This window comes from Protopterus annectens, chromosome 13.part0 (assembly GCF_019279795.1).
Source record: "Protopterus annectens isolate FY-2018-M chromosome 13.part0, PAN1.0, whole genome shotgun sequence".
Lineage (NCBI taxonomy): Eukaryota > Metazoa > Chordata > Ceratodontiformes > Protopteridae > Protopterus > Protopterus annectens.
The window spans coordinates 386,610,684-386,633,681 of record NC_056747.1 but is presented as its reverse complement, the minus strand read 5'-3'; the positions used below and the strand labels follow the sequence as shown (position 1 = coordinate 386,633,681).

The 22,998-nt window shown below is 36.1% G+C and overlaps 1 protein-coding gene across 2 annotated transcripts in view; it reads left to right on the top strand.

The window, feature by feature from the left end:
• Window positions 1-22,998, top strand: part of LOC122787353 (calcium/calmodulin-dependent protein kinase type IV-like) — a 632,731-nt gene that overhangs the window by 159,899 nt on the left and 449,834 nt on the right. Inside the window, exon 1 of one of the 2 annotated variants that reach the window (XM_044054010.1) lies at window positions 8,192-8,292. The exons of the other annotated variant lie outside the window; for it this stretch is intronic. The gene's annotated coding sequence lies outside the window, so the exon portion shown is untranslated. Of the gene's footprint in view, window positions 1-8,191; window positions 8,293-22,998 lie in introns of those variants that run through there. 2 annotated transcript variants of the gene reach the window in all.

Genomic DNA, 22,998 nt, shown 5'->3' with positions numbered 1-22,998 from the left:
GAACCAATAGAAATCCTTTACCAACTACATAAAACAAGCAATTTAGTTAATTGTATGTCAGTAAATCTTTTAGATATGAGGGATTCTGATCAGGCAGGGCTTTAAGTAAGAACAAAAATCTTTAATATCATTCTCAACCAAGTAGAACTAAAATATTCAAGATCAATGTCAACCAAGTAGTAAGGAGTGCAGATGCCACTGGAAAATAATTAATTCCGGTTGTATAGTGGATTTCAAAGCCCTGCCATCACAGTTGACAGAGCAAGAGTCTGTATTTAGAAAAGGTTGTAGGGATTCCTGAAGAAATGGCAGTGATAATTCTGCTATCTGGATAGGTAAGAAATGTAATAAAAGCTGTATTTGGTTTCGCTGGGCTTAATACTGTGGAGAGTGGGCATTTCACAGCCTTTGTTTCCTTTACTCTCAAACGGTTTAGACCCTGCAGCCCACATCCCTTCAATAGATCAAAGTTAGATAAACGTTTGAATGTATAAAGTATGAAGAGAATAAGTATAATACTGAGAATGGCTGAAATGGTTAACTGCTGTGAAAGGGGTATAGAGTACAGCTAAAATTACTTTACTTCATAGTAACATGATAAACGGGTAAACTTGCTTAAAATAGTATGCTTCATAGTAACACGATAAACAAGTGAAACTACTTAAAATAGCACACGTCATAGTAACATGATAAACAGGTCTTCTTTCTTCTTTCGGCTTTTCCCAGTTAGGGGTCGCCATGGCAGATCACCTGTCCGCTCATGATTGGCAGTGGAGTTTTACGGTGTTGAGTTGCCAGCCCGGCACCCAACCTTTCACAGAAGGCACACAACACATGCACACACACCTAGGGCCAATTTAGAGTGTCCAATCCACCTACAGCATGTCTTTGGGATGTGGGAGGAAACCGGAGCACCCAGAGGAAACCCACGCGACCACAGGGAGGACATGCAGACTCCGCACAGAAGGCACCCCACCAGAGGATCAAACCGGAGAACCTCTTGCTGTGAGGTGGCAACGTTAACCGCTGCACCATCATGGCCACCCTAACATGATAAACAGGTAAATTACTTAAAACAGTATGCTTCAATAAAGCCTACACCAAGTGTACACGGTATGTATTCAGAAAAATTCTTATCACATTTTTGTGCTTTCTAGTCAGTCAGAAAGATTGCAGCAAGTATACATTTTGTTTTTTATATTTGGTTTGAATAAGTGTAGAAAAAATTATATTGCCCAGCAGAATAAAGCCAGGCAGCCTGTACTGCAACTGAATACAGTAGTTATAAGGGACATTCAACATCCCATTTTTGCCTCAACATCGTCAGTGCAATAAAATACTGTCCAACACCAGTCAAGAGGCACTAACTCATAAATCACTAATTAATCTATTGTAGGAGCTCTAGAGTGTGTCTTATCTAACTCAGTCACTCTGATCATGAAGAAATGTTAGTGGAAGTCAAAGACCACCAGTTCACTAGTCAGACTTAAACCCACTCCATGGATATGAAAGTGTTGCTCATGAAGTTGAAGCTTCATATATTTCTGTGGATAAGAACTTTTCTTTCATGAAAGAGATTCCCGATTTTGCCCCCTGAGATAAAATTTCCTCCATATTTTCTCTAACCTCCACCCATGCATCTGAAGTCAAAGCTTGTGGTTGTACTAGTGTCTGTGAAACTATTGATAGTAGGTACATCTGAACCAGGAGCATAATAACATTACAACCATCACAAAGCGATCAGAATAATTCGTACTACACTACTAAAGATCTATTTATTTACAACAATCTGATAACAAGCCAAGTGTGCTGGGTTAAGTGATCCCTTCCAGCAATGGCCCAGATTCCGTGCAGCAGACAGATACATACAGATTATGAAAAAGATATAAACAAAGCAACACTTTATGTGCAAAAGTGTATATACATGCTAATAAACAGGTAATTTTTGTATTTATCCTTTGCCTTTGTCAACAGAGTTAGTTCCACTGCACTATTGGCATTTTTTTCAGGGGAGAACTGAGGTGGTATTTATGCTATCAGGAAATTTGGCCAGGGCATCAGGGAACTTCCTCTACTCATTTTCAGTGGGTGCCATGGAATTCACTTGACCTATCACCAGCTGAAGCAGATGGGGCCCCTGTTTGACGTCTGATCTGAAGGACTACACACGCAGGAATCTGCCAGCTCCAGTTAAGATGCATACCACTAGCCAAAGCAAAAGCCAACACATACCACACCAATACAAGCTTTACATTGACAAGCTGCAGAGGAAGATTATAAATCATTGTTTTCCCAGGATCTCACAACTTGCTCCTAGCTCGTTTTCCACCGCTGTCTTAACGGAATCTGAAACCTGTTCAGTATTAATTTTACATTTACGCATACATACCTTTCCAGAAGTGGTTAATGGTGTCTCTCCAGTACCAGCATCCCTTCCCTGCCTTTTTTATAACATGTTGTCAGCAGATTGGCCACACAATGATCATTATTGCATTTTACTTTTACAATAAACCAACATAGCAGTAGCTCTCCTCGGGCACTCTTTAAAAGGCAGATGTCAACAGCCATTAGTCTACTATCCGGATAGCCACTCTTAAGTACATTAATAAAATCAACCACAAACTACAAGTGGAAGAATAAAATGTTGTACAAGAAATAAATGTAACTAGGCATACACTAAGACTAAATATAAAAACAGGTACAAGCCTGCAGAAGGAATACAAAATAAAAACCGAACAATGAGTTAGCATAACAGATATCAGAAATTAGTCATGTTACTACTTTTAGCTAAAAATGTTACTGTATCCTGTCACAAACTCAGAAATCCAAACAGATGAAGAGAACTTACAGGTGACACTTTCAATTTGAGTCATCTCAAAAATGCAGTATACGGTTTAAAAGCTAAGCACAGAGTAAATTCTTAACAGCTGCACTTTTATTTTGAAGGAATCCCAGTGCTGTCAAATGGACAAGGAATTATTCTAAAATATAAAAAAAAATTAGTTGGCAGTCCATTAGACAAATTATGTGAAACTACAATGAACTGTATGTTATGGAATTACGGAACTGACATACAATTAACCTAAAATCCTTCAGAGGTTGCAAATTCAAAACCACAGTTCTTCTCAGGTTGTAAAAAATAAAAAAATGCTTTTTTTGTAGGGGCAGGCTCCTTCACATCCTGACAATGGGGGCAAGTCCCCAGATCTGCGATATTTATATATGGTAACTCAGAAGTCATACAAACTCAGAGCCAAGGAAGAAAGTTGATATAAAACTCACCTTGTCTATTCCTAAAGTGTAGCAAACCCTTAGCAGTGTGCTTTCTGCAACTTAGCCAGTGCTGCTGCATTGAATCACACACCAACAGTAGGAAAATAGACCATTTTCTTATTTTTGACATTTCAGTATACTCAAACAAGGACATGGCAAACCATATGTTTACCAAATTCCACACACCTTTGATGTCTCATGGCACTTCAGTACAGCTGCTATCATTAAGCAGCACCAAATGCAATGAAGCACATGATCTTCCAGCTTTAATATTTTGGCAAACTTTACGTTTCCCAAATTCCATTTCCCCTTCACAGAAGCAACTTCGGTACAGTTGCCCTGGCTTAGTATTCATTTACACAGCATTTCATTTCTTTTAAGCAGGGTACAGAGCTGGTTTAAACACAAAAAGGTTCAGTCCATATGATAGTAATGCATCCTTTGATAAACTGTAACATTCTAAGGAACATCAAGCTGTGCAAATGTATGCAAATTTAAAGGTAGTTTAACTTTTAACTTCAACAGCTTTATTGCATCTGTAATGAAGGCAGTTGCATATTCTGTGCTTTTTTTTTTTTTTTTTTTTGCATTTATCTTCTAAACTTGACTTGCGTTTCTCTTAATTCTATACATCTTGGTTTATTTCTACATTTCTTAATTCTATACATCTTGGTTTATTTCTACATTTCTTATTTAAAAAACACACACGCAAGAAAAAATGAATTTTCTTAGTTCACTGCAACCTTTTTGCAATCTATAATACTTGTATATCCATTACATCCTGGTGGATGGCTTTGACTACCAGATTAGCTCTGCTATTTTGGGTTGATTTCTAAAGCACCTCTATAAGTATCATCCTCTCTCAGAAGACAAGAGAGAAATGTTCTAATGTCTGTAGACACGGCCAAGTTTAAAGTGCATTTGTGCTTGCTTGAACAACATGAGTACATTTATAAATTCTCAGTGGCAGCTTCCTTGAGATTTTACAGACATAGAAGCTGTCACAAAATGAACACATGGTTAAATAAATTGTAACGGTCACAGTGAAATCTGTTTATTTAACAAGAGTACCCTGTGACTGATAAGGAACTACTGCAGCACCAAAAAAAGTAAGGACATAGCTTGCAGAAACCACAAGGGTATGTATCCAGGGTCCAATATGGTTTGCATACATAGTGCTGTTACATTCCAGCTCTAAAATTATTTAAAGACCGATAAATTTTACTAATGAAAGATGGGATAATCTCCCAAGTTTAGCAAACTTCATGGTAAATAACCAATACCCTCCAGTTATTTTAAAAAACTTGCCTAATAGCTCTCTGGTATCAATGCTGTTAGTAACTAGGAAGGCATGCTGGGAATCCTTTCATTGAATCATTGTAGTAATACCAAATGGAGTGAGCAGCTTTTTCAAAGCAGGATAATAGCAATGCATGTCTAATGTCGGTTCGCAGTTCCTTACCTCTTCAAAACTGTTTACAAAACAGTTAATGAACATCTCTCAACAAACAAATCACTTAAATCATTCAGACACAAACATATCTGTAGAGGACAGCTTCAACAAATCGTAATGCCAGTTTCCTTATAACATTTTTCTTAAGGAATACTGAAGGATTAATTGTGCAATATATAGTTATTAAAGTGTCTTTTCTACAGATGTCTGAATCAAAATGTCTACTCTGTGGATTCAAAGTTATTCCAATAGTAAGAAAAGAGCACCTCATGGGGCTGCAGAGATGTGTATCGAACCTAAAGAGGCAGTAGATTTTGAGGAAACCATTAAACCATAGACCGAATGCAGCTGACACAGAAGACCCCATCAGAAAAGAACAGTCGATCAGGGATTGAGAGGACGTTGGAAGGGTTAGGGGCCCAACAGGATATTTCCTACATGTAAGAATGTAGCAGCTTCTCAGGGAGAAAGTGATCATAAAGGCAAAAAAGAACTGCATTAATAAGGTTTGGAGTGGACTTTGATTAGTATGGGATAATGTTAGATACTAGAAGGACCTGGAACTGGAATGTGGGATAGTAGGTTATATACAGTATTTTCTGGGATAGATTGGACACATTACAGCAAGAACCTTAGTCTTGTTTTTTTTCCTCCTTTTTCCTCTGTATCAGATGGGAAAGGAGACTGGCATGAAACATAGTGGTGGCCATGCAGGTTGCGGAGGTAGGTCATTAATCTTCAGTTCACATTGGTAATACAGAGTAGCTTTGCAAAGTAATAGAGAATGACTGTGTTGGCTGTGTCGCAACCACTGACTGAATACACGTGATAATTTACTTGTGCTCTCCCTTTCGATTTTAACTTTACAATAGTAGTAAGGCAAACAGAATGTCTAATGGTTTGATTACTCTCTCTCCTACAGTATTTCTACGAGGAGGAATAGTAGTGTTCTCAGCCAAGCAAGGTAGAAAATATTGATTGGCAGTGTGACAGTTCTTGATTTGAATATGGTGGTAAGGGACAGAAGCGACAGATCCCTGCTCACATGATGGGCATACAAGACCTCCTAGTACAATAGCGGGGGAGGAGGCTGGATCTTCTGGCCTGTTATTAAGCTTAAAACAAAATCAAGTGCTATTTTAAGATTTATTTGTACATCCTTGGGTAAATTGAATATTCCTTTTTTTTGGTACATAATTGTAGTGAATAAGGACAACTTAAGAAGTTTATTTATTTTTACACTGTAATTATTAGGAACAACTTGTTGCATAGGTAAAGAGCAGGCATTTTTTGGATACCTGAAAACGAATAGCGGTAGGTGAAACAGAAGTGTGAAAAAGACCATATTGTTTTCTTGGTCTGAAGGCAGGGTAGGGGAGTACTGATTGAAGTGGACAATGGCGAGGAAGTTGATCCAGGGAGAGAGTCGGTGTTTTACAATACCAGGGGAGGAGTCTTAGACCTAGGTTTATACGAGATGTATATGATCAAAAAGTTTGGGGGGTGAGGACAAATCAAGTTAGCTTAATAGTCTCTTCCATTTGGGGAAACGCTTAGGATCTCCAGATTATGTAATAATCTTGGAGACTTTAGACGTGAACTTTAAACTGTTAGAATGTTCAGCAATAGAGGCTATAGTTATAGTCTATTAGAAAAAATCTGGGATAAACTGTGCAATGTCGTAAATATGAGACATTATAACCAGGATAGACCATCTTGTTCATTATTTAAATCTGGTAAAAGAAGTGACAAGGATATGATTTATTTTGTTACTACACAGACACAGTAATAGAGCAGGTTAAATATAATTGGAAATGTCTGTGTTCATTAAAAAATGCCTCCTCTTGGTTAAAAGCCAATCTTGGTGTTTCATATAGAAGAGGAAGGAGTATTTATAGTTTAGTCAAGGGCAAATTTTGCTTGCCATCTATAAATACACCTGGTAGTTTGTGTCCTACAGGTACATTTTGTTGTAAAAAATGCAAAGCTTGTAAATACATAGTTCCTAGTTTTTCTAGTATCAATAATATTTTATTTCAAACTTGGAATAAATTTTCTTGCGATACTGCAGGAGTGATATATGCGCTTAAATGCCCTTGTAATTTATATTATATTGGGGAAACAAAACGGGCATTTAAAGTAAGATTGTTAGAGCATGCAAGAGATATTTACAATCAGAAAATGGAAAGCTCTGTCGCAACTCATTTTAAACAGTTCCATAATAGTAATAATATAGGTTTACAAGGTACTATTTTGGAAAAAATAAATGTGTCAGTATATGACATGAATAATTTTAAAAACATGCTTCTGTTTAAAGAAGCATTATATATTTTGAAGTTTGACACTTTGTATCCTCATGGTTTAAATGAAGAGCTAAATTGAGATTATTAATTTAAATTGTTTGTTTGATTGTTTTATAACTGTTAGTATTTAAGCATACTTGTTTGTGATGTTTTTTACTCCTTGAAGGCTTTTTTCAGCCGAGACGTCAAAGTAATAAATCTGCTTGTATTTTGGTATCTGTGGTCAGTTGTACCCTACTTGTTGCCTTGGTTTTGTGGTGAAACTTTTTGTTTTCTTTTTTATGGCCATGGATCCACAATATAATTTTCCTCGTGTACTTCGAGAAACTGTAGGCAATGGTTCTCAATTATCGCTGGACAATTTTCTTAATTCCGCTCCGGATCGTAATTTACAAGTTAACCGTGGGGCTGTGAATGGATCTTCAGCTCTGGATACATGGAATAGATGGGAGCAGGATAGAAATAAGCATCATCATAATCCATTTGACACTGTTGGAAGAAAACTACCCACAAGTATGCCAGAAGAAAGTAAGTCTCTTTTTGATCAGTTAGAAAAATTCATATGGAAAGAGACCTCTACTTTCTTTAATATATGTCTGGCTTACAAAAGTACATTGACTTAGACATTACACCAAGGGGGCTAAGGGATTTCAAAGATCCCACTTTACCCTTTGATTTACAGAATGCTGCTGATGTCCACTTTCATAAACGCTGGATAGCAGCAGCACATAGGTGTACTTTAAAATGGGTCAACATCCTGTTAGATCGTGACAGGGTAAAGCAACTTGAATTGAAAGATCAAATTAAAAAAAGTCTGTAACACTATTTCTACAGGAACGTATGCCCATGTCCTAGATACTTTTCTGAATGACATCAATATTAAACTTAAAAGTTATGAAGTAGACTTGGCAGAAAGGAAAAAACGTAAATTAATCCGGGATCTTCGTGATTATGAGAATCAAAAGGCATTTCTCTCCAGGACCAATCGGAAGAAAGCTCGTCAACATATAAGATTTCAAAAACAGGGTGAGAGCTCGTTTGTGTATAATTCTTCATTTTCAGATGGCCATCTGACTTTGGGAGAAGAACTGGATAATCAAGAGGAATACCCCGATCTATCCCCTGCACAACGGAACGTTTTCAACAAACTTTTCGGATTGGTAACAACAGTTAACAGGGGCAATAGTCAGGGTACAAAACGGATTTGTGAACAACAAGAATATTTCCAAAGGGACTTCTACCCCCAGAGGGGTTATAAAAGAGGTAAGAGATTATTTTTTTACCTTCTAAGGACAGTTATGTTATCAATTCAGGACATTGTTTTACGGACTGTGAAATGGCAGTTTTAAATTGCGGCCTAAAGTTTATTCCTACAGTGTTTCCTAGGAGTTATGATATGAACTGTGATGTATTTAAATTTAGTAAAAAATTGCATTTGAAGTATTTTTTTAAGGACACTTATGTGGAAAATGACTTAATTAATAGGGAGGATAGTATGAACTCATCTTTTGATAGTTTTCATACTTGTGACTCTGATGTTTCAACGAATGCGTATTGTAAGTTAGACGCACATAATGTTAGTGTAGTTAGTGTATTTTTACGTCCTATTTTGAACAAAGAGGTTGTTCATTGTTCAAATATGTTGAATTTTGGGATAGAAGATGCTCTAATTGATTTTAATAGGAATAGACATTATGTTAATTACAATCTCACTGCTTTGGAATGGGAAGCTTTGAAAAAATTAAGTAAAACGAGTGAGATAATTTTTAAACCGTCGGATAAGGGAAATAAGCTGGTTATCATGCATTATGCTCATTATTTAGATATGTGCACGAAACATTTGGAGGATTATAAAACATATGAAAAGTTAGAGCTGCCAATATATATCAACACGCTTTAGTAGAATATGGTGAATTATTACAGAAGGGGAAGAGGTTGGGCTATTTTTCTGAAGAAGATGTTAAAAGGAAATTCAAAACAGATGGATGTAGAATGGCCCACTTTTATTGCCTCCCCAAAATACATAAAAATTTAATCAATCCACCTGGGAGACCTATAGATTCAGATTGTGAATATTTTACACATAAACTGGGTTCTTTTTTACACAGTTATTTAGCTCCTGCAGTATTTGTTTTACCATCCTATATACATGATGTATTTGATTTTTTGACTAAAATAAGTAATGTTAGATGTTATGAAAATATGTACCTTTTTACTATTGATGTTAAGAGTTTATATACAAATCTTAACCATGATTTTGGCATGGAAGGTCTAAGATTTTTTCTGGGGAATTCTCCAGTGACGGAATATATAGTTGAATTGGTTCATTTCCGTCTAACTCATAATTTTTTTTAATTTAACAATGATTTGTATAGACAGAAAAAAGGCACAGCTATGGGGGCTGCTTTTGCCCCCATGTATGCTAACTTATGTATGGGTCTTTTTGAAAATGAATACATATATAAAAATGCATTTTTTTGTGATCATGTGATTAGATATTTTCGCTATATTGATGATTTCATTTTTAAAGCTGAAGGTGGTCCTGAAAAGGTAACTTATTTTGTTGAGACGTTACATAATAGATTTGGTTTACAATTTGATTGTCTCATGTTAGGTACTAGTATACCTTTTCTGGATGTGGTGTTGAATATTAAGAATGGTACTGAACTTCTTACTTCCGTACATAGGAAGTTTGATACTGGTACTCAGTATGTACATGGCGATAGTGGTCATCTTTCACACATTATTACATCTCTTCCATTTGGGGAAATGCTTAGGATCTACAGGTTGTGTAATAATCTTGGAGACTTTAGATGTGAACTTCAAACGACTGTTAGAATGTTCAGCAATAGAGGCTATAGTTATAGTCTATTAGAAAAAAGCTGGGATAAACTATGCAATGTCGTAAATATGAGACATTATAACCAGGATAGACAATCTTGTTCATTATTTAAATCTGGTAAAAGAAGTTACAAGGATATGATTTATTTTGTTACTACTTATGGGTGCTTTAGTGACACAGTAATAGAGCAGGTTAAATATCATTGGAAATATCTATGTTCATTAAAAAATGCCTCCTCTTGGTTAAAAGCCAATCTTGGTGTTTCATATAGAAGAGGAAGGAGTATTTATAGTTTTTTAGTCAAGGACAAATTTTGCTTGCCATCTATAAATACACCTGATAGTTTGTGTCCTACAGGTACTTTTTGTTGTAAAAAATGCAAAGCTTGTAAATACATAGTTCCTAGATTTTCTAGTACCAATAATATTTTATTTCAAACTTGGAATAAATTTTCTTGCGATACTGCAGGAGTGATATATGCACTTAAATGCCCTTGTAATTTATATTATATTGGGGAAACAAAACGGGCATTTAAAGTAAGATTGTTAGAGCATGCAAGAGATATTTACAATCAGAAAATGGAAAGCTCTGTTGCAACTCATTTTAAACAGTTCCATAATAGTAATAATATAGGTTTACAAGGTACTATTTTGGAAAAAATAAATGTGTCAGTATATGACATGAATAATTTAAAAAAAATGCTTCTGTTTAAAGAAGCATTATATATTTTGAAGTTTGACACTTTGTATCCTCATGGTTTAAATGAAGAGCTAAATTGGAGATTATTAATTTAAATTGTTTGTTTGATTGTTTTATAACTGTTAGTATTTAAGCATACTTGTTTGCGATGTTTTTTACTCCTTGAAGGCTTTTTTCAGCTGAAACGTCAGAGTAATAAATCTGCTTTGTATTTTGGTATCTGTGGTCAGTTGTACTCTACTTGTTGCCTTGGTTTTGTGGTGAAACATCTTGTTTTCTTGCTCTGAAGGCAGGGTAGGGGAGTACTGATTGAAGTGGACAATGGCGAGAAAGTTGATCCGGGGAGAGTCAGTGTTTTACGATACCAGGGGAGGAGTCTTAGACCTAGGTTTATATGAGTTATATATGATCAAAACGTTTGGGGGGTGAGAACAAATTAAGTTGGCTTAATAGTAATAGAACTGAAAAGTCTCCGATTCTCAGAGTAATTGGTTGAGAAACCATAATTAAGAAATGGGTTTTCTAGTGATAAAATAGAGCCTATAAAGAATGGTTATAGAGTACCAGTAACAGACGTTGGAAAGATGGTATACACTGACGTACTTAAGACAGTAAGAGAACTTTCCCATTACAGTGGAAAACGAGAAGGAGTTTGTCTAAGTAGTCAGTAGCTGATGACTACCTCTGAAAGGAGGCATTTTTGACATAAGGCAAGACTGTTTCATTGATATGTAGTAAGTAATGGAGGTGGAGTTCATACAAACAGATTCTGTTTTGTAGAATACAGGGCAGAGATGGTTAAATGGTTGAAAGAAAGTGGGAGGTATAATAGTAAGATGTCAGGCTGGAATTAGGAGGGTTAGGATTTGGGCAATGGAAGAGAACAATTGGTAGTTAGGAAGATTGTGGTGGGATCAGGACTGAAAAAGTTAGAGCTGGTTTGGTATTTCAATTGCAATATTGACTGTCACAGTTATGACAAAGAAAAGAGGGTAGATCACAACCACTTTCCTGACATAACAAGCATCGGATTTAAGAGCCCTTCTCCTGCTGAAACTTGTTATTGTAATTAACGCACACACAAACACACACATGCCATGACATTATACATCCACGCTTATAACTGTGGTATTTTCAGACTTTGTCATTGATGGCTTACGCTGCCTAGGTTTCGGATTACCATCTTGGCCGATCACATTCTCCCCCTCCATCAAGCTGGTTTACAAACGGATTGCATCTTCTCTTACTTGTAAATGTGGATCATTCTTATTACTCTTAGTTTCATTATCATTGTAATATTTTTGCTGTTGTTTACTGTTTGTTATGCAGGCAACATCAGTGGTGAGATTAACCATTTTTGTTTGTGTGTGCGCACGTCCACTAAACAATCTATATTTCCCATAGTGGTTTCTGACTTGGCATGACATGACAATCAAATAAACTCTTTTTTTTCTATTGTCATATGCTGTCATAATGAGCTTCACACAGTCTGTTAATATATTTTTACAGTGGCCATGACTTTTTGGATTTTCCAAAAGAATATTTGGCTGAAAAACACAAATTTTAACACTTGCTTATTTGTAATGCACAGTAAATGGGAAGAGTAATTTTGCTGTTCTTCCTGTTCCTGCTGCCTACCCAATGTGATACAACAGTGGTTAGGAATTAAAACAACCCTTTTTAGTAGTACATGCAGTTGTTTCTCGACAACAGTCACAATTATGCCTGCTTAAAAATGTGGTTGCGATAATACACAAGTACCGAAAAGAGATGAGGCGTGGTTAAGGGCAAACAGGAGGTGTAGACCTCAACAAATGGAGCTACAGAATGTAAAAGTTATGCATAATTTTTGTTTTCCTTTTAGTTATTCTTACATAGGAAAAGAGCTACAGTCAGAGAGATATTAGAAAGAAGGGGGCCATGTTCGGATAGAAAAAGACTTGCTTAAAATACCTGAGAGGGTTTTTACTTTGCAGGCTACAAATGTGGGAAGAGGACAGCTCTTAGTAAAATAAATCTCAGACATAAATTTTGAGATTAAGGCTTGGATCATGAATGGGTTATGTGAAGGACTGATGCACAATTACAAAAAGTGCAAAAGCTGTACTTTAAACCAAGAGAACACAATAAGCAGAAGTTAGATGGGTTTAAGCTGGTAGCAAACTGTTCTTGAGGGACAAGAAAACAGAGAGAGTAGTTATTTGGTTAAGGAAAACATTTCCCTGGTTTGTTGAAGCTAGAATAGAAGATCAAAACAGATAGTTTGCAAGCATAAAAGGACAGATTGAAGGGAGAAAGCTAACTGTATTATTAGTGTATATCCCCTTAAGGAGCAGATCAGAGAGCTATAAAGTATGTTGGGAGAACATAACATAGTTAAAGGGAGGAGGCTTAGTCAGGTCCAAAAGCAAAGACACTGGCAAGAGAAGGTCGGTTTATGAAGGAATTTGTTCAGATTGTGGGGAGGGGGGACTCTAGAGAGAGGCAGATGGAAAAAGTGTAATAGGAAAAGACGCACGTTCTGTTCTGCTAGACAGATGGTGGTTTAGTATTGATAGCAGTTATATAACAAAAGGAGCATATTACATTGCTTCAACAAGTAACAGATCCTTGGACATTCTCAGATCATCCAATAAGGATGAAAATAGGGTTGGGAAAAGAAACAAGATTTTTGGAGAGTGTCAACATATTGGTATAGAATGAAAGGGAGCAAAAATGTTAAAAGTATTGTTACAGAAATCTTAGATGAACAAAGACCAGATACAGCAAAACAATTGGGATGTGATAAAAGATCATACTAAGTTATCTCTACAGCAAAAACAGATCTAGAAGGAAAAAGATAGAAGTAATGAAGCAGAGCATTTGAAGGAATTGAGTTACAAATAATAGGAGACAGGGGGGATGAGAAGCTGTTGAGAGTGAAGATAAAAACAATTACAGAAAAAACATCTAGGAATGGAAAAATCCAAAAATATGAAACAAAAGTATAGCAGCAGAGAGAACAAAGGCACTAGCAGTAAAATTAAAACAACGAGTTCTAGAGAGGAATATGTGAGCTTGGGAATGGCAAGCAAGAGGAAAGAAGGCCACAACTGGTGGACATATTTGAGGGTTTCACAGAATACTATCAAAGTTTATACAAAAAAGGTGAAACAAAGTATGGAACAGAAATGGGAGAGAAGGAATAAGACTGGCCAGAAATGGAATGGTTACAGGAGCAGAAAGTTGATCCACTTGTACATACTATTAAACATGAGGAAGTGCTGTCAGTGTGGGGAAAGATGATTAGAGAAAGTCTGCAGGTAGGGACGAGTTGCTGATTGAACTATGGGAATTCCAGAAGGAATTGTTAGTGGACAGATGAATAGTTATGTTTAATAGCATTGAGAAAAGGAGGGATAATACCAGACTCATGGAAAGAGACCGTTATTTTGGTGATATCCAAAGCATAGTAGCAAAAAAGGCAATTACGAAAAAATTGGAATAAAAGGAATATCCATAAAGGGGAGAGTGTACACAGTATAATGAATAAATTGATGTAACAAGAGGAGAGATCTGAAGCAAAGGATATGTTGAAAATTTGAAGATGGGAAGGATGGACAGAAAAGTGGACTAGTTTATCTTTTTGGGGAATCTCTGTAAACTTGTGCATCAATAGTATGTTGAATTCATTTGTATATAATTTATATAAAAAGGTTCATTGGTTAGTAGCTTTTCTTAACTGTTTTTGTTTTTTTTTTCTTTTTGATGGCATGTGGAATGATAGACATTGAAAATTAGACGAGGTGGAGTGGAAGGTACCTTCTGATATTGGGTTGCGGTAATGTACTTGTGTATTCAGTACAAGGTTGGGGCACTTTTGTGAGGAGAGTATTATGCATTCTGTCAACAGACTGGAAAATTGTAATATATATCTGAGAAGTATTACGCCTGTATTCATGGAGTCTAGACATAATTTAAAAAGTAGTAAGGAGCATCTGCACCATGTTTTTGTGGAAAACAAAATCAAATGATGCAGAAAATCACTCTTTCATAAACAAATTCAACTACTGTTCAACTTTCAACAAATAAATACATAAAATAAATGCATACAACACTCAGATGTAGTGTTTGACATAAAAGAGACAAAATGTCAAAGACATGATCGTTGACAGTAAAATGCTGACAAACCTCTGAGAATACAAAATAGAAAGCAAATGTTTTTGCAGGGGAACAAGCCCCCAACACCCCCTCCTAATTATATATACTAATCCTTGGGGAAAGGTCATATTCTTTACCCAGGGATTGTCCATCTTGCACATCCATCAACCAAAATGTGTTGGCCAAACAGATCAACCGAGTTGTTGTTGTGTCTTTCGGCTTTTCCCGGTTAGGGGTCGCCACAGCGGAACTCCGGTCCGCTAATGATTGGCAGTAGATTTTTACATGCTGAGTTACCAGCCCTGATGCACAACCTTCAATGAAAGTAGGCCCATTCACGCATGTCTCCAAAGAGAAGACTCTCTAGCTGAGAATCGAACGGGACGTCGTCTTACTGTCAGGCGACAGTGCTACCGCAGCATGTCAACTGAGTGTTTTGCTCAGAAGTACTAAACTCACATACACACACACAATTATATATATTTACATACATACACAAGCATTTATGTATATAGGTGTATTTATATGTTGCCACAAATTATACTCTTAACAATAGTTCAGCTTGCATAAGATGATCTTCTTCCATTCATTTAAAATAAAAATTGCAAAGGTAAAAGCCGCAAGAACATCCATTGCTACTTGCTTCCGATGGGGAAATTGATTTTATTGGCATTAGATCTCCAGCACAACGTTTTGTTTTTAAAAGCAGTTTTTATCAACAGGATAACTTGAAAAAGAACTTGAAGTTACAATGGGTTTGGTCCTAAATATTTATGAAGTTTTCCCCTTATCAAGGTAATAGGTCACACTTATTTTGCATCTGTGCACCCCGACCCCATACATTCTCTCCCAGCTAATACAAACATCATTTTCACATCTTTGAAAAAAAGGGAGCAAGCACAAAGGAACAGTACATTTGCTGTTAATAATTAGGAATACTTCCATTAAAGTAGAAAGAAAATACACTAGCTAGCTTCTGGATTTTACTTTAAGACTTTCCTAATTTGGCTAGCTTAACTTGTTAAAGATGTTAAATGAAGAAATGCAAGTGATCTTGTCTAGCCTTCGTTCTAGCAAAGAAAATGTATAAAATTGATAAAGTATACTGACAAAAAAATTAAAATTTGTTTGTAAAGGTGCGTATTTTTTCATTTCTATTTTTAATTTAAAAAAATAAATCTGATAGGTGATGCCATGAAAATTAAAAATTTGAGTCTGGCAACTTTAGTCGAGCAGCTGTATGGTTCAGTAAACTAATTTTGTTATTCTTTGGAAATGAGTAACTTTATTCCATTAAGACTTGAGATGCCAGAAGTATTAATACAGCTAGGACTCTTACTTCTGTGACAGCGTTATTATGCCAAGAACAAAAATGTAGAGTAGTAATGCATGATACTCTTAGAACAAACAGTTCTTCATTCATTCTCAGAAAATGAATAAATGAGCTATTGTCATCTTAGCTGTACATGTTAGCAGAGAAGTATTCTGTTTTGACCAGCACTTTTAGAATCAAACGATGGAAGATGTATATCACATCCTGAATCCAAGGTAATGAAAAGGCATCTGTTTTCTGTGTCTGTAAGCAGTGCTATTGTAAATAAAAGTTTATGTATGTGTGTTTTCCTTGCTTTTAAACTGGTCTTTCAGTAGATTTCCTTACTACACTGCTGTCATTAGAAAAACTGAACTGCCCTTTTATATTTTCCATGATACTATTCTGCATAACAAGGCTACAGAAAAAAAATATCCTTGCTTTAGAGATATATTGCTTGAAATGTTGACCTTGGCCCAACATCTTTTACAATGGCTTCCCTATGTAAGGTTCAAGTGCATGTTCCTCTTTGCCTACGTATGTGCTGACTGCACTTAAATCTATGTTTTCTTGGTGGAGATACTACTGGACTATTTTTAGCACTAGGATGACAATTCTTACCACCTTGCTCCAGGTTAAGGACAGCATATTCCTTGTACCTCATAGGACATGAGATGGGCTCCCTATGTGTAATCTGAAAATGAGTAAGCGTCTGTCGATTGATAAATAGTTTGTTCACTTCTGATTCAACAGAACCCACAGGATCAAACAATCAAGTATTATTAAAGTGCAGAAATAGAAGTAAAGCATGCTTTCCTTGTCTGTGGTAGATTCCTCACACCTCCCCTTGAATGGAATCACACATCCTGTACAACTTGTGTTATAGAGGTAAAACAACAAAAATAATACATCTTGACTGTGTTGTGTGTACACATGTGTAGTTCTGCGGAAAAGTTAGCTGACTAGATTATCTTATACTCATTGCAGTGTAGCAAGCCTTTGTTCCATTTCTGGCTACTGTGGTAGTTGGAGCACACTCCTTTAAGGTAAACTCCTCCTTAAAACTGAAAAAGTGTGTCCTTTTTTAATTATATCTGTTTTTCTGAGCTATTTTAATTCCTTGGAATCACTCCAATTCCTTCTTTTACAATCTTAATACATTTCCCACAAAATGGCAGATGATGGGTCCTACTTTAGTAATGTGATTTTGATTTCTTGCTTTCATTCCTTCTTCCCAGAATACATTTCAAGTCCTCTTTATATGACTCATGCTAGACATAAGGAAGTGGTGTTTTTTTCATGCTATTAAGACAGAATGGTAGGAGTGTGAAGCACTGTAATCTAACACACCTTCTGTAACAGTGTTACTTCTGTGTTTCCCTGACTGAGCCTCATTTGTACATCTGTCAGAGCTTGTTCTATGCTATAAATAGCTGTTACCTACTTCCAGAAAAAGAAAGCAGATAAATAGCAGGCTTTTGTAAAGGGATTCTTTTGTAATTCTAAAGGAAATGACAGACCTTACCCCACACTCTTGAAGTGTGAAAACTCTCACTGCAGTAAAAGATCCTTGCTGTATCATGTACAGTTGACAAGTACTACCAGAAAGGACACCAAAGTAAGTCTGTCTGCTACTTTCCAGTGCCTTAAGTGGAAAGTTTTTTCTCTGTCATGAATGATGCAGAATTAGAATGTGCTTCACTAGTTAATTCATTATTTCTGTCATGTTCACCCCAATTTTTTTCTATTTTGTATTTATTTATACTTGTTAAACAGAAAACTTGTCCCAGGACCCTTTTCAGCCACAACGAGGGCTACACTGGCAAAGATAAAAGCAGCAAGTAATAAATGCACTTAAAGAAAAAATACTGCCATAAAGACATTGACAAAGACTGCATGTACAATAAACAGCCAAGGTGTGACAGTGAATAAGTAAAACATTAAACATTTACTAGAATGTATACATTAATAATGATGAACATTACTGTGTTCATTTTAGTATAAATAATGTATTGTATGCATCATACTGTACAACTCGCAGCACTGTAAGATGCGTACTCATCTTTAAATGACAGTGAATCAGCAAGTGAATATTTTATGGTTTCACAAAAGAAAAGGAAGGGGGACTAATTATAATTGAGTCACTTTTTCTGCCCAAAGATAGTATGAAAACATACTAAGCTTACAAAGTTTGGAATGGAACAACCATTACAGTTGCTCCTAATAACTAGTATGCTGAAATAAGATTTGGGACATGTAGAAAGTAGAAAAAAGAAGGCTGATTAGGATGATGACAGTTATATTACATGCATGCATGCACATACCTCATCTGTGTGTGTATATATTTGTGTGGATCTGTTTGTGTTATGTACACACACATCCATATGTCAGTCCATGTATGACTGCTTATTGCATAGTTCACTCTAGATGTATTCCCACATAGTATTTATACATGCTACATACATACATTTTATACACACAGATATAGATATAGAGATATATATAGATATGTGCATATCTATATATTGGTCCCCTTCAGAGTTTCGAAATTGCAGAACATCGAACCTCTGTTCACAGAGGATTGAAGTGCTGCAATATCAAACTCAAAAAACACAAACAAACTAAAACATGAAAACTTCTTACTTCATGTTTTTGCAGGGGAGAAACCCCCCTACACCCCCACTCCCCCTGCTACCATTCTCTTCACTGTAGTATGATCTCAGAGTTGGTATACTGAGGTAACAGGAGATGGGGGTGCAGGGGGGCTTGCCCCTTGCAAAAACTTCCAAGAAGACTTATCTTTTTTAATTTGTTCTACTTTAATGCGGGATGTTGTAGATCATCAATCATCTCACCATCAATCATCTCACCCTCGATGATGTGTGGTTTGATGTTCTGCATCTTTGATAATTTGAAGTAGACCCCTTTATATATATATATATATATATATATATATATATATATATATACATATATATATATATACATATATATATATATATATATATATATATATATATATATATATATATACATATATATATATATACATATATATATATATATATATACATGTGTATATACATATATACACACGTATACATACACACACACACACACACTATACATATCTGTGTTTACATGTAGGCACACAGTTACACAAAAATTATATTTTAAAGGACACCAGGTACACACAAGGTACACACACAGGCATATAATCTATTTCTTTGTTATACACATGTTTTTGTACATACATGTAAGATGTGTGCTACAGCCATGTACTTGTATGTGTATATATGTATGCACTCATACACATGTACACATACACACACACAGTCAGACATGAATTTAAAAACAGTTAAAGTACTTCTGATTTCCTTTACTTAATGTTTTTTAATGCAAGGGCACATAACAGATGGATGTTGAAGTAAATTCATCTGTATATTACGGTTGCCATCAGTGAGAGTGTCTTACCATGGATGTGTATGTACTAGATATGCATCCCCTTCTGGAAGGATGTTAGAAAAATGCATAAAATACATTTTTATGAACAGTATCAGCACACCTAGTTGACAGGGTTGCTGCCTGCCTCTCTTTCTGCAGTTTGTCCTGTGTTTGAATGGGAGGGGGGAGTCTGAAAAATGGTAAATGTGTTGATACTTTACAAGAAGTATTTTCTGACTTCTCTAAAATGTCACAGCAATCTTGGATGCTACAGTTAAGTCATCTTAACATATAAACTATTATAAGTAACATTTAAAGCTTACATTTCAATACTGTGATGCTGCTTATGCAAATTTGTCAGATGAAGTGACAACCCCTGGCTGATCTAATTGCTTTGTTTTGCTTTGACAGGGGAGGCTTAAGTTCTCCTCCTCTCTGCAATAGTAACATTGAAAAACAGTTCCACAGCTTCCTATTTTATACCAGCTGCTGTGCTCCTGACATTAGCAAGGTAAATTGCACATGTATTGGTGTCCCTGGTAGGTCATGCAGAGACTAATTTCCTCTGCAAATTATGTAAGAGTAAGCTTAAAAAAGTAGGTGGGCTTTCCATTCCTTGATTCCAAAGCACGGAAATGAAAGCTTTGAAAAGTACAAGCAGGTTTCTGATACCTATACAATACTGGAACCATATAGTAGGGAGAAAAGAAACCTAAGGATTTAACTATAGGAGGGGTTGGAGTTTTTCTTTAAAATAGCCCCTATCAGGCAGCCTTGAGCAAAGGAGCAGCTGTCCATACTTATGTGATTGGTGATGAGGTAGGGAAGCAGGGTACATTTGAAGGGGAAAAAAAAACAATAAGAAAACTAACTTACTAAAAAGATGGTAAGTGAATCCATACTTATTAATCCGTTACACACTTAATGCCAAGAGTAAGTTACTAAACAGTAATCCACCAAATCATTGCCAGCTCAAGTGGGTGTACAACTACAATGTGTATATATATATATATATATATATATATATATATATATATATATATATATATATATACACACACACACACATACACACACATATTATATATATATATATATATATATATATATATATATATATATCTTTCTTTGTATCCGCATAAGAATGCATTACTGTTACAGCCTTACATACAGGGTTTTTTTCTCCATGCATGGGACTGCTCAAACTAAATCTAGCCAGTAAGCTGACTAGTTTACTGAACAGACAGTGCCTGCATCAAGTAATACAGGTTTTATACCTCTGGGAAGATCAAGTTGGTAGAAGAGATTTATTTAACTGGAACTAAGTGCATCTTAAAACACAGAGGTAACAGGCATTTTGGTAGTAGAATTAAAATATTTAAGGGAAGAACACAGTAATGTTTATCAAATAAGGGTGTGTGTGTGTGTGTAGCACAAGTCTTGATCTTGAATGTAGAGCTGGGTGGGGAAATTACATACTGATGATTATCAAAACATGGCTTAATTCCAAAGCCGATCCTGTTCTGGTTACCTTTGATTTTATTATAGGTTTGTGATAAAGCAAAGCCTACTTGACAATGATTTAAGATATCATGGAAAGTGTTGTACTTTCAGTTAACAAGACTGGATTCAAGTTGTACAGTTCCACAATAAAAAATATATACTTTTGCACTTTAGGATCCTATAAACAATATTTATATGGCTTATTGTCCATAATGTTGTATGTATTAAATACAAAATGTGTGATGTTTAATAAAACAACTAATTTAACTTGCAGGGTGACTAGTAAGGTTAGTTTGTCTTCTGCTGACTGTTTATGCACTGCTACTCATGATTTCAGAACTTTCACAGAATATTTAAATGAGTGGATGTATGAGAGAGAACAGTTATTGTAGGGGTCACAAGCAACTAATACTACTACCAACATGATAGGCCCTAACATGAGTAATAAATAATGACCAGGAAAGATTCAGCTCAGAAAAATGTGTAAAACTGGTAGCTGTCCTTGTAATTCAAGAGACAGGATTAGCAATAAATCTGTTTTTATCTCTGATAAGATGGACTGTAATAGTCCTAATTTAGTCAGCAACCACCTCGCACAAAAGCAAATATGAAAAACGCAAGTGCAGAAAAAAATCTGCAAGGAAAAAAGTCAAATGTAAATGCTGAACACAAAAATCTAAACGAGTAATGAAGAGGAAAAGAACCCAAGGATTATACGTCTCTGTGGGTCTTTCAGGGCGGTAATGACTACATGTTCTTATTGTAACCAGGTAAGTAGGAGATAGAACATACATGGGATGCTTTACAAAACAGAGGTAAAAGTTGCATTTTGACCCCCAGTGGTCAGTAAGGCTAATACTCCTCAAAATCTTTACCCCACTTCAGTGTAATTGTTGTGATTAGAACCCACAGTGAGACAGCTGTTCAAACTAAAATACACTAATTCACCAGGAAATTAATGAAGTGCTTGGTCCAGAAGAATTACCATCATAAAGAAAGATGTCATCAGAGAAGTAGAGGTAGCAGACAGTGGCTGGTATTCATAACGGACTGCCTCTAACATGGGCTCCTACTGCTGACATCTGCTTTTCTAATTCAGAGAGACAGGCCCATTATTTTGGCTTTTCCCGGTTAGGGGTCGCCACAGTGGAACTCCAGTCTGCTAATGATTGGCAGTGGATTTTTGTGGTGCCAAGTTGACAGCCCGACGCCCAACCTTCAAAGGCACACCCATTCACGCACGCACTTACCTGCATGTCTTTAGATGTCTGGAGACAAGCCCATTGCAGTGGTTTATTTCCACTGCTATGTTATATGATAATGAAGCATTCCACGGGAGCTGTCTATTCTAATTAACCATGTGCTCTTCCCTAGAAATGCCTCTGCTAAGGCCTTTCTGCAATTGAGCAATTAATTTAACATGGCCTAAAAGTTGTGGTCCCCCACTGTACGTAACTGAGAAGGCTGGATAAAAATTTAAGATCAGGTAAGTGTCTGCAGTGGGTTACTGGGAGTGGATGTTTGTGTGTGCAAGAGAGAAACATACAATATATGTGCACAGAGGCATAAATGTTCTCAGGTTAGTGTGTGTGTAAGTATATATATATATATATATATATATATATATATATATATATGTGTGTGTGTGTGTGTGTGTGTGTGTGTGTAAATGTCTCTTCTGTGAGTGGTCACAAGAGGGGTTTAGTTAGGAGATATGTAGGTAGGAGTGTGCAAGTGTGTGAGAATATGTGTCCGAGTATGATCATATGAGGAGGCTGATTTACAGCGAGTGTGTGTGTGGGGGGGGGGGGGGTGCTGCTATACCTCAATTTGTCTACAATAACAAGCAAATCCTGAAGTACTGAGGAAACAGTAAATACCAGGGAATTTTCAATATTACCCCAAGTTACTTCAGAAGTCAACAGAAGTGGTTATGCAGCATGAAATAAGCATCATGGGAACACTATACACAAGCTACAGTCTTTAATTTTACTCTTAGTCGAAACAAAAAGTTAATTGGGCAACAGGT